The 12,639-nt window shown below is 34.4% G+C and overlaps 1 pseudogene; it reads right to left on the reverse strand.

The window, feature by feature from the left end:
* Window positions 1-2,284: 2,284 nt before the first annotated feature.
* LOC101346802 (coiled-coil domain-containing protein 169 pseudogene) overlaps window positions 2,285-12,639 on the reverse strand; it is a 14,612-nt pseudogene continuing 4,257 nt past the window's right edge.

Here is a 12,639-nt window from a genome sequence, read left to right on the forward strand (position 1 = left end):
ATATTGCATGGTTAAAATTGTAAAAAGTGTGCTGCAGGATTGTATTCTTTCACCTTACTTATTCAACCTGTGTGCTACACTTGTAGTCTGAGAAGTTGGACTACATGAAGAATGGCATCAGTATTGGATGAAGACTCATTAAAAACCTGCGATATGCAGATAATACAACCTTGCTTTTTGAAAGTGAAGACGATTTGAAGTACTTACTGATGAAGCAAAAAGACTGCAACCTTAGATATGGATTATGTGTGAATGTAAAAAAAAAATCCTCATAACTGGGTCAATAAACAACATCATAAATGGAGAAAAAATTGAAGCTCTCAAGGATTTCATTCTACTTGGATCAACAAAGATCTCTTATAGAAGCTTGTTGTTGTTTTTGTTGTTAGGTACCATTGAGTCGATTTCGACTTACAGCAGTCCCATGTGACAGAGCAGAACTGCCCCATTGGGTTTTTTCGGCTCCTAATTTTTACAGAAGCAGATAGATCATCAGGTCTTTCTCTTACAGAGCTGCTGCATGGATTTAAACCATGTCCCAATCACTGTTTTGGGCACATGAGATGCATTATTGAACACAATAGATTAGAAAAAAATGTTGCCTTTGTGGAGCTTATATTATTACAATATAATAAACAATGAATTGCACAGTATACTACAGGTAGTAAATGCCACAGAAGGGAAAATAATGCAAGGATAACTTGTGGAAATGAGGGGAGATCACAATTTTAAACAGGATTGTTAAAGTGGACCGTACTGAGAAGATGACACGTGCAATATCTGGAAAAAGGAAAAGGAGCTAGCTATGTGGATATCTTAGGAAAGTTCTATCTAGGCAGAAGAAACATCCAGTACAAGGGCTTTATGGCTAAAATATACCTGGACTATTTGGAGATGATGTACATAAAATAGTAGGAGATGACATCAGAGAGGAAATTGATCTAATTGTCATAAGATTAGATAATTGTCAAAAGATAGGTCACTGGGAGGGTCTTGGCTTTTAGTCTGAGTGAAATGGGGAGCTCTTGGAGGATTTTGAGAAGAGGAGTAGCATTATTTGTCTTATATCTTTGAATGATCACTCTAGATGCTGTATTGAAAATAGTTCACAGGGCAATGAGTATAGTACCAGGTTGCCTAGTTTTGAAGACTTAAGATGGTGCAGCAGAGTAGTTCTAGTAGATATGAGAAGTAGTAGAATTTTGGATAAAATTTGATGGATTGGAAATAGAGCGTGAGAGAAAAAGTAAGTAATGGAAAACTGAGTTTTTGTGGAATGATTAACTGGAAGAATAGAAATGGCCACCGAGACTCTGAATACTGGACTATCAGGATTTCTGCACTATAAGGTTCCAGATTAACGGCTTTTAATTGTACAAATAATACAACTGTGAAAATGAATTTGAAAAATGCTGTCATCTTTTATCTGAGATCAGCCATTTATCATTTTGTGGATTTAGCAAATTATATTTTGTTAGCCTTTGAAGATGTACCATGTTTCTGGTCCAACTTACCATTTAACTAATAGTATGCAAGATTTCTATCTGACTTCTGTCTACATTCTAGTTCCACAAAGACATCACTTGTCACAGGCTCAAGTGGTCTCATTGGGACTCTGTTTGAACTGCTTAAATTACACCATCAAAGGAGGTGGGAAAAATAAAAATTTTATTTGAATGGTAATAAATATGCTTGAGACCTCAGTAGAAGGATATATTGTGTGTTTTGAAGTTTAATTTTTTAAATTATGTATTCTCTTTGAAACACATCATAACTTTTTTTTAATCTGTCATAATAAATGTATCTTATTTATGAATAGATAACTGAAAAAGTGCTCTGGAATCCAAGATATTTATAGGCATTTTGTTTTCCTACTTGAAAACATCTTTTGCTGAATTACATTAAGTTCAATATTATGAGCTATAATGGATATCATCTCTCAATCTGATGACAAATAGTTAAGGATGAAGGAAATAGAATGGAATAAAAATGGAATAAATTACAAAAGTGTTATTTCCACATGATCAGAACCATTGTCTATTGCTATAAACATATAATAGAGATAAAATATAATAAAACCTAGCAAAACTTAAATGAGAGTTATATTCAGTCAAATATACTTTGTAGAAAGCTATTAATATCCATTTAAAGTTGATGCCTGGAAGCCCTGCTGCCTTCCTTTAAAACATCAGAAAAAAATCTTAAAACATCCTTTCTCCGTATTTTTCTCTCTCTGACTCTTCATCTGAACATATGAGCTCTAAATTTTGTAAGAGAGTCTTCCCTAGGGAGAGATTCCTGTAAACAGAAAACAAAAAGTAAAAGAAAAAGATATTTTTTTGCCTTAATGGAGCTTACACAGTTTTGCTTCCTACCTCTTCCATCTGTTTGTCTAGCTCAGTTCTTGGGCACTGGTATGTTAAAGCAAGTGATACTGTTTGCCCAACAGAAGTCTATAGTCAGCAACCTCATTTCTATTTCTGTTTCCAGAATTGGGCCACAGAGTTTTGCTTAAGATATAAAGACACTGTGTTTTGCCTATCATCTTATCTGTATATGGTTTCCTGAAAGGACATGTAAGAACATTATCCAAGAATACTGAGAAGATTAAGGAAAGGAAGAAGAAAAGATGTCTTTCTCTAGAACAGTACCTAAATCAATTAGAGGAAAGTAAATAAGCAAGAATGGATACTTGTCTTTGAAACCATTGAAATAATTACCCAAGTCTGAAAATAGTTATCCTTGTAATCTGTCCTTCTATGGCTTCTAGCAAGAAAAACTTCTTCCACTACTGGTATATTTTACGAGACTTTTCTGTATCACATATATTTCCTAATGTTATAATTTAGACTGGCTTGACCAATTCTTAAAATTTGATTTTCCTAGCCCTGGTGGCGAAGTAAGTTAAGAGCTCAGGCTGCTAACCAAAAGAGTGGCAGTTCAAATCCACCAGCCGCTCCTTGGAAACCCTATTGAGCAGTTCTACTTTGTCCTATAGGGTCGCTATGAGTTGGAATCAACTCAACAGCACACAACAACAACAATTACACATATAACACAGAGGTTATTATCAAGTATGCTTTAGGCTTCATTTTCCATATGAACTTTCCAAATGTTATTTTCATGATCTATTGAGATTCTGTTGCAGTAACACAGTCAAAGGAGATAGTGGTGGGAACTGGATTAGAGACAGTGTGGGAAAAATAAAAAGGATTCCAAAACTATTCATTAAGTAGATTTGAACAAGGTTTGCATACACTTAGTTCAGGGATAGAGAGCAGTCAAGGATGCCTGATAGGATTCTGACACAAAGGTTGAGAATACGAAAAGAAAAACAACTTGAGAGAAAGTGATAATGGATTCTTTTCTGCACATGTTAACTTTAATGTGTTCCTGGCTCATCCAAACACTTATGCCTAAGAATCAGCTAAAAAAAAAGGGTCTGAAGCCAGGAGACCTGGGTAAGAGAAAGAGATTCATGGACTAACAAGCTGTTTCCCAGTAGCTTATAAGTAGGTGAGAGTAGATGAAAACACCTAGTTAAAATGTGTAAATTGAGAAAAGACAGTTAAAGAAGGCTGCAAATGAAAAAATATGTAATAAGATGCTTCAAAAATAAGAGGAAAACCAAGAATTAGTGGTGTAATTTAGAAATACTACCTGGCACACATTGACATTGATTCGTGTATGAGTCTCAGAGATAATGACACTAAGAATCTTTAGTAATAATAATAATAATAAAAGACAAAAGGAAAAAAATCAGTATAGAAGTAAATCATATATATTTCCTAGACAAAGCTGGCAAAGTTTTTATTCCTTCCCAGTGAGTAAAAGCAGAGTTTCTGTGAATTGTGTATATATATATAGTTTGTATATAAAAACAAAGGAGCCCTGGTGGTGCAATGGTTAAGCACTCAGCAGCTAATCAAAAGTTTGCAGTCTGAACTCACCAGCAGCTCTGCAGGAGAAAGATGTGGCAGTCTGCTTCCATAAGATTACAGCCTTGGAAACCCTATGGAGTAGTTTTACTCTGTCCTGTAGAGTCTCTACGATTTACAATCAACTCGAAAGCAATGGGTAGTAGTAGTGGTATATAGAAACAAACAAGCTTGTTACTACTAGAGAAAATTACATATATGGTTCTCTTTCCATATTATGGCTTGAGTGAGCAACAAATCATTATAATAGATGCTTGTGTTACGCAACACCATATACATATACAGACATACATACATACATATATACATACATGCATATATAAGTGCGTATATATATATTTACACACCCACTCCTCATTTATCTATGTGATTAGTTTCCAAAGAATGAGTTCTTATGGGAAAATCGGCATTATACAAAAATGGAGGATGACCACATCAGATCACAAAATGAAGAATGACTACATCATTACATAATTGCCAAATTACATCATTACATAATTGCCAAACCACTGGGAATAATGCCCCAGCCAAGCAGACACATAACTTTAACCATCACAGCCAGCGTTACTCTTACCTTGCACCTTGTCATTCATTACTACCAAATGTACGTAGTTAAGATGGAAAATAGCTGGACAGTAGATTTTTTACTATTATTATAAGTGTGAAATAGTCAATATGTGAGGAATAGATGTGTATATATACAGGCTTACATATATATGTGTATATATATATGTATACATATATGTGTGTGTATATATATATATATATATATATGTATACATATATGTGTATATACATAAAACCCAGAAATCCAAACCCATTGCCATTGAGTCGATTCTGGCTCATAGCAACCTATAGGACAGAGTAGACCTGCCCCATACGGTTTCTAAGAAGCAGCTGGTGGATTCGAACTGCCAATCTTTTGGTTAGCAGCTGAACTCTTAACCCCTGCACCACCAGGCCTCCATATATATACGTAGATTAGATCCTAGGAATTTCATTTAAGATTCTAGCGTTCAAAACATACAAACCTGTTAACTCGTCTGTTGCAACGTTATTCAAAGGAGCCTTATTCCTCTTAGGTATGTATTTTTTTTATATATTGTTTTAATTCCAAAAATAATTTATAGAGGGTATTATTAATCTTATTTTACATATGTAAAACATTAAGCTTAAAAAGGTTATGTGATTTATCTATGTTCATGCAATTAATACTGACAGTTCTGTAGTTCTACCTTATGTCTTTTCACAGATGATTCTGACATACATGGAAGAAAACAATTTGATAATTAATAACAAATAATCTATGTATTGATTTAATATCATTTTCTAATATTTGGGACTCACCCCACTTATGTCCATATGTTACAGGGAGACTAATCTTTTAGTTATGTGATACATTTTTTTAAAAAGTATCTAATGTATAGTAATTTTTGGGCTAATCGCTAAGGTTGCAGTAGTGTAAATGACAGACAAGGTACCTGTCTTAATAGCACTTAAGGTATGGAGGACAAAAGGATCTTATATGTATAATTATATAAAAATTAAGTATTTATTTTTTAAATTAAATACTAAGGAGATATACAACATATAACATCAGTATTTAAATTTTTGATACATACTTTTCAAACTACTTTTATAAAAGAATAAAGTAATTTGAATGACCAAATATAGCATAAGCAAGTGCTCAATTTACTGTTCCCTGAAAAAGCGGGATCACACTTATTTTACACATTTTGGCTAACTGAATAGTATAAAATGTTACAGAATTTTAAAATTTTTTTCTCAATTTACTGGTGTAAGAATGTTTCACCTGCTTTTCCTCATATTTCTGTTTTCTTCTTTGTATGTTGTTTATTACCTCATTTACCTGTTTATCTAATGGATTCTAGAGTGATACTAATCAATTGTTACAATTAATATATGTATTAAAGACAATAATGTTCATCTGTGTGATGTCTTACTAAATGTTTATATTAAGAAGGCCTCTTCCTGAACAATCTCTTTTTTTCCCACTGATAAGTTTGTTCATTTATAGCCAATTACTACTTGGTGATATTAATTTTTATATGTTGTTAGATTAATCTACCATCTTCCTCTTTTAAAATAATTTTTAAAAAATCATTGATTTACAACAAAATCTATATAACTCGGAGAATGATTTTGCAAGATTTCCTCTAAAAAGCTGTTGGAATTAGACAACAATCAAAAAAATCAAAAATTAATTTGTGCAACACTGAAATACTTCCTTGAAATACTTCACTTGAATACTTCACTGAAATTCTTTCTTATTATTAAAGTAATTAATAATAATAAAGTGCTGTTAAGTGTAGTAGTTTCATTTCCCCCCCATGTACTATAAGATTGTGGAAAGACACATTTTATTTCTAGTTACTAACATGAATGACAACTACTTGTCTGTCAGTTTGTTGTACTGTGGTGGCTTCCGTATTGCTGTGATGCTGGAAGCTATGCCACCAGTATTTCAAACACTAGAAGAGTCACCCATGGTGGACAGCTTTTAGTGGAGCATTCAGACTAAGACTGACTAGGAAGGACATGGCAGTCTACTTCCGAAAAGGATTGGTCGGTGAAAACCTTATGAACAGCAATAGAACATTCATTGTCTGATATAGTGCTGGAAGATGAGCACCACCGTTGAAAGACACTCAAAATACAGCAAGGGAAGAACCACTTCCTTGAAGTAGAGTTGACCTTAATGACATGGGTGGAGTAAAAGCTTTTAGACTCTTCATTTTCTGATGTGTCATGACTTAAGAGGAGAAGAAACATCTGCAAACATCTATTAGTAATCAGAAAGTGGAATGTACGAAGAATGAACCAAGAAAAATTGGAAGTCATCAAAAATCATATGAAACGCTTGAAGATAGATATCCTAGGCATTAGTGAGCTGAAATGAATAGGTGTTGGCCATTTTGACTAGATAATCATACGGTCTACTATGCTGGGAATGACAAATTAAAGAGGAATGACATTACATTCATCTTCAAAAAGAACATTTCAAGACCTATCCTAAAGTACAGTGCTGTCAGTGATAGGATAATATCCATATGCCTACAAGGGGGACCGTTAATATAATTATTATTCAAACTTAATCACCAACCACTTATACCACAGATGAAGAAGTTGAAGATTTTTATCAACTTCCCCAGTCTGAAATTGATCAAACATACAATCAAGATGCATTGATAATTACTGGTGATTGGAAAGTGATGGTTGGAAACAAAGAAAAAGGATTAGTAGTTGGAAAATAGGACCTCGGTGATACAAGCAATGCTGGGGATCACATGATAGCCTTTTTCTAAGACCAACAATTTATTCAGCAGACACACCTTTTTTCAACAACATATATGACAACTATACATGTAGACCTCTCTGAATAGAATACACAGGAATCAAATCGACTACAGCTGTGGAAAAAGATGATAGAGAAGCTCAATACCATCTGTCAGAACAAGGCCAGGGGCTGACTGAGGAATAGACCATCACTTGCTCATATGCAAGTATAAATTGAAGCCAAAAAAAATTAAAACAAGTCCGTGATAGCCAAAGTATGACCTTAAGTATATCCCACCTGAATTGAGAGACCATCTCAAGAATACATTTGACAAATTGAACACTAATGATCAAAGACCAGACAAGCTGTGGGATGACATTAAGGACATCATACATTAAGAGGCAAATAGTGATTACAGAGAAAGAAAAGACCAAAATAGGGGTCAGAAAAGACTCTGAAAGTTGCTCTTGAATAAAGAGAAGCTAAAGCAAATGAAAGAAATGATTACGTAAAAGAGCTGAACAGAAGATTTCAAAGGGCACCTCAAGAAGACAAAGTAAAGTGTCATAATAAAATGTGCTAAGACCTGGAGTTAGAAAACCAAAAGGAAAGAACACCATCAACATTTCTCAAGTTAGAAAAAATGTAGGAAAAATGTAACCCTTGAGTTGGCAATATTGAAGGATTCTATGGGCAAAATATTGAATGATGCAAGAAGCATCAAAAGAAGATGGAAGGAATACACAGTCACTGTAGCAAAAAGAATTGGTCAATGTTCAAACATTTCAGGAGGTAGCATATGGTCAAGAACTGATGGTACTGAAAGACAAAGTTCAAGTTGCACTGAAGACACTGGCAAAAAACAAGGCTCCAGGAATTGACAGAATATCAACTGAGATGTTTCAACAAACGGATGTAGTGCTGGAGGTGCTCACTTATCAAGAAATTTGGAATGCAGCTACCTGACCAATTGACTGGAAGAGATCCATATTTGTGCCCATTCCAAAGAAAGGTAATCCAATAGAATGCAGAAATTATCTAACAATATCATTAATATCATATGCAAATAAAATTTTGTTGAAGATAATCCAAAAAGGGTTGCAACAGTACATTGACAGCGAACTTCCAGAAATTCAAGCTGGGTTCAGAAGAGGACGTGTTATGAGGGATATCACTGCTGATGTCAGATGAATTTTGGATCAAAGCAGAGAATACCAGAAAGATGTTTACCTGTGTTTTATTGACTATGCAAAGGCATTCGACTGCTTGGATCATAACAAATTATGGAAAACATTGAGAAGAATAGGTATTCCAGAACACTTAATTGTGCTCAGGAAGAACCTATACATAGACCAAGAGGCAGTCTTTAGAACAGAACAAGGGGATAGAGTCTGGTTTAATATCAGAAAAGGTGTGCATCAGGGTTGTGTTGTTTCACTGTACTTATTCAATCTCTATGCTGAGCATATAATCAGGGGACCAGAATATATGAAGGAATATGTGGCATCAGGATTGAAGGAAGACTCACTAACAACCTGAGATATGCAGATATCCAACTTTGCTTGCTGAAAGCAAGAGGACTTGAAGCACTTACTGGTGAAGATCAAAGACTACAGCCTTCAGTATGGATTACACCTCAACATAAAACAAAAATCCTTGCAACTGGACCAATAAGCAACATCATGCTTAGAAAAGATTGAAGTTGTCAAGGATTTCATTTTACTTGGAACCACAATCAAAGCAACAGTCAAGAAATCAAATGACATATTGCCTTGGGCAAATCTGCTGCAAAAGACTTCTTTAATGCGTTAAAAAGAAAGATGTCACTTTGAGGACTAGGGTGCACCTGACCCAAGCCGTGGTATTTTTAAACACTTCATATACATGTGAAAGCTAGAAATGAATAAGGAAGCCCGAAGAAGAATTTATCACTTTAAACTATGGTTTTGTTGAAGAATATTGAATATACCATGGACTGCCAGAAGAAGGAACAAATCTGTCTTGGAAGTACAGCCAGAATGCTCCTTAGAGGCAAGGATGGTGAGACTACATCATATGTTGGACATGTTGTCAGGAGGGACCAGTTCCTGGAGAAGGACATCATGCTTGGTAAAGTAGAAGGTCAGCGTAAAAGAGAAAGACCCTCAACAAAATGGACTGACACAGTGGCTGCAGCAATGGGCGCAAGTATAACAATCATGAGGATGGCGCAGGACAAGGCAGTGTTTCATTCTGTCATACATAGAGTCTCTATGAGTCAGTACTGACTCAATGGCACCTAACAACAACAATAAGTGGTTTCGTAGAGAAAAAATGGCAATCTCTTTTTCAGCCTCACCTTTATCTGTGCAGTTCACATTTCCTGTTAGTACAGAATCTCAAAAGCTGAATGGTAGATACAGGAGTACATGTAAGTGTTCCTGAAGTCAAAAAGATTTTGCTGAAATTTTTGTGAAGGATGCATAATTATCCACTGGGCTCCTGTTGTGAATACTAGTGATCTGGTATAGAAGTGCAGCAAGAGATAGATACTTTCCAATATATAGTGCTGAGATAATTGTCTAGACATAAGAGATCAAAAGAAATCCTTGTTCCTACCTACACTCTAAGAAAATTGCCTCCATATGAATCATAGAGCGAAATGTGAAAGGTCAAATTTTAAAGTTATAAAAAATAAATTAATTTTTTATGATCTTGAGAATGAAAATGTTTTATTTTTTTATAATAGCTTTATTGAGATGTAATTCACATATACAATTCACCAATTGAAAATGTACAATTCAGTGTGTTTTAGTATATTCAAAGTTCTGCAACCAGACAGTGTGCAGCCATAACCAATCAATTTTAGAACTTTTTCATCACAGCAAAATGAGGCCCCGTACCCATCAGCAGTCACACCCCATTTCCTCCTCCAGCCCTAGGCAATGATGAATCTACTTTCTGTCTGTATGGATTTGCCTCTTCTGGACATTTGATATAGATGAAGTCATACAATATGTTGTCTTTCTTGACTAACTTCTTTCACTTAGCATAATGTTTTCCAAGTTTATACATGTGAGAACATGTCTCAATACTTCATTTCTTTTTCATTGTAGAGTAATATTCCACTGTATGCAGATAGAACATTTCAGTTCTCCATTTATCAGCTGGTGGACATTTGCCTTGTTTCCACCTTTAGGCTATTCTGAAAAATGCTGCCATAAACATTGGTGTACAAATTTTTGTGTGGATGTACGTTTCCATTTCTCTTGGGTATGTATACCTTGGTGCACAATTGCTACTCCATATGGTAACTCTGTTTATTTAGCCTTTTGAGGAACTGCCAGACTGTTTTCCAAAGTGACTGCACCATTTTCACACGCCCATCAGTAGTATCTGAGGGTCCCTGTTCCTCCATATCATGAGAACACTTGCTAATATTGATCTTTTTTTTCACAGCAATGTTTTTATAAATGATTATACTTGATATTTTGTAGTACATTTAGACATTTTAAATTTTGAAATATATTAAATATTGTTTTACTGATCTTTTTATTTTATGAATTCTAAACTTTTCAAAAAATAAATACTGATAATGCATATTTCAGATTTCATTTTTGCTCTGGTTACTGCAATAATAATAGTTTTTTCTTATAAGACCTCACATAACAAATTACCTTCAGAGTTTAAAAATGAGGAAAACTTTCTTTCTCGTTGTATATTTCCTTCTACAAAAAAAGAGAACTCTGTAACTCATTTCTTCTTTGCACTGGCCACTGGAAAGCTCAAAGGTAGTGCTTTTCTTAGGAATTCTTGTAAAATTGCTTAACTTTTCATTTCTTACTTGATTATTCACCTTTTATCTTGTAGGTGTTGTTGTTATACCTCCATATTTATTAAAAGCTAACTCACATCCTTTTTAGCGGGAAGTAGGATATAAAGAAGTAAATAAACATATATGGAATCCTTCATATGCACAGCAATCCCAAAGCAATAGTTAGTATAATTTTTCCGAACTCTATAAATGAGGAAACTGTGATTTGCCCAAAGTCACAAGCTTATAAGTGGCAAACTGATATTAGCACAGAGATCTTAGGGTCCTCCATTTTAGTTCTGTATACTATTCCAGTAACATTCTATCACTCTGTTTAAGATATCAGTTTTCTGATATTTGAGAAGTATATCCCAAGGTAGCCCCGATGAACTCTCACTTCAGTATGAAAAGGGTCTAAGTGATAAGATGTTCAACTAATATACCATCCTAGTGATTGTGATAACTTTAAACTTTCTTCAGTTCAATACGCACAATATTTTAGCTCTGTGTGGCAGAAACAAACGTTTTATTTTTCAGTAATGATACTGTGATTAATACATTTAAATGATCAATTTTCTGCTCATGCTAAGAAAAATGGTACAGGACATAAAAAAAATCTAATATTTGAGTATGTGTGTCATGGTACCTGATATCCATAGTCAATTTAAATAAGAATAGGGGAAAATACTTTTAAACAGTTCCAACGTAGAATACAGGAGTTACTTTATATTTCTTTGCATTACATTTTAAAGTCACATGAAAGAATTGCTATTTGGCTATATGAAATTTACACATTCTTCCTTAAAGAAAGAAAGTAATCATCTATAGAAGTAATTATAGAAATGTATTTCATAGTACTGAATAGATTTTAGTTTAGTACCGGATATTTAGTGAAATACCTGAGATGATTCCCAATTCAAAGATGTTTTCACTATATGGTATTTCAAGTCTAAATGTTTAAAGTGGTTTTGATTTGCATCCTTGTTTAAACCTTGAGTTTAAAAACCGAACCCAATAGAGCCTAAATTAGCAAAAAAAAAAAAAAAAAAAAATTTGATGAACTCATATTTTTAGCTAACAGCCAAATAGAAACCAAATGCAAAAAAAAAAAAAAAACATTGTTACTATTAGAACATATCATAGGTATATTCTCAAAAGCAAGTGGGTTGAGGTCAACCTTCAAGTTTCTTAGTATATCCTAACAATCACAAACAGTGCTATTAGGTATTTTAGAGTCATTTGAGAAAATTGCTTTCCTGCAGACAAAGGACCAAACTTCTGGAAGAGGAGCTAAAGTGAGGTTTGGTGGTGTTGTTGTTGTTGCCATAGAGTCAGTTTTGACTCATAGCAACGAAACACTGCCCAGGTCTGAGCCATTCTCATGATCATTGTTCTGCTTGAGCCCACTGCTGCAGCCACTGTGTCAATCCATCTCGTTAAGGGTCTTCCTCTTTTTCAATGACCTTCTTCTTTACCAGGCATGATGTCCTTCTCCAGGGACTAATCCCTCCTGATAACATGTCCAAAGTAAGTGAAACGAAGTCTCACCATTCTCACTTCTAAGGAGCATTCTGGCTGTACCTCTTCCAAGATAGATTTGTTCTTTCTCT

The sequence above is a fragment of the Trichechus manatus genome, unplaced genomic scaffold (assembly GCF_000243295.1).
Source record: "Trichechus manatus latirostris isolate Lorelei unplaced genomic scaffold, TriManLat1.0 scaffold00259, whole genome shotgun sequence".
Lineage (NCBI taxonomy): Eukaryota > Metazoa > Chordata > Mammalia > Sirenia > Trichechidae > Trichechus > Trichechus manatus.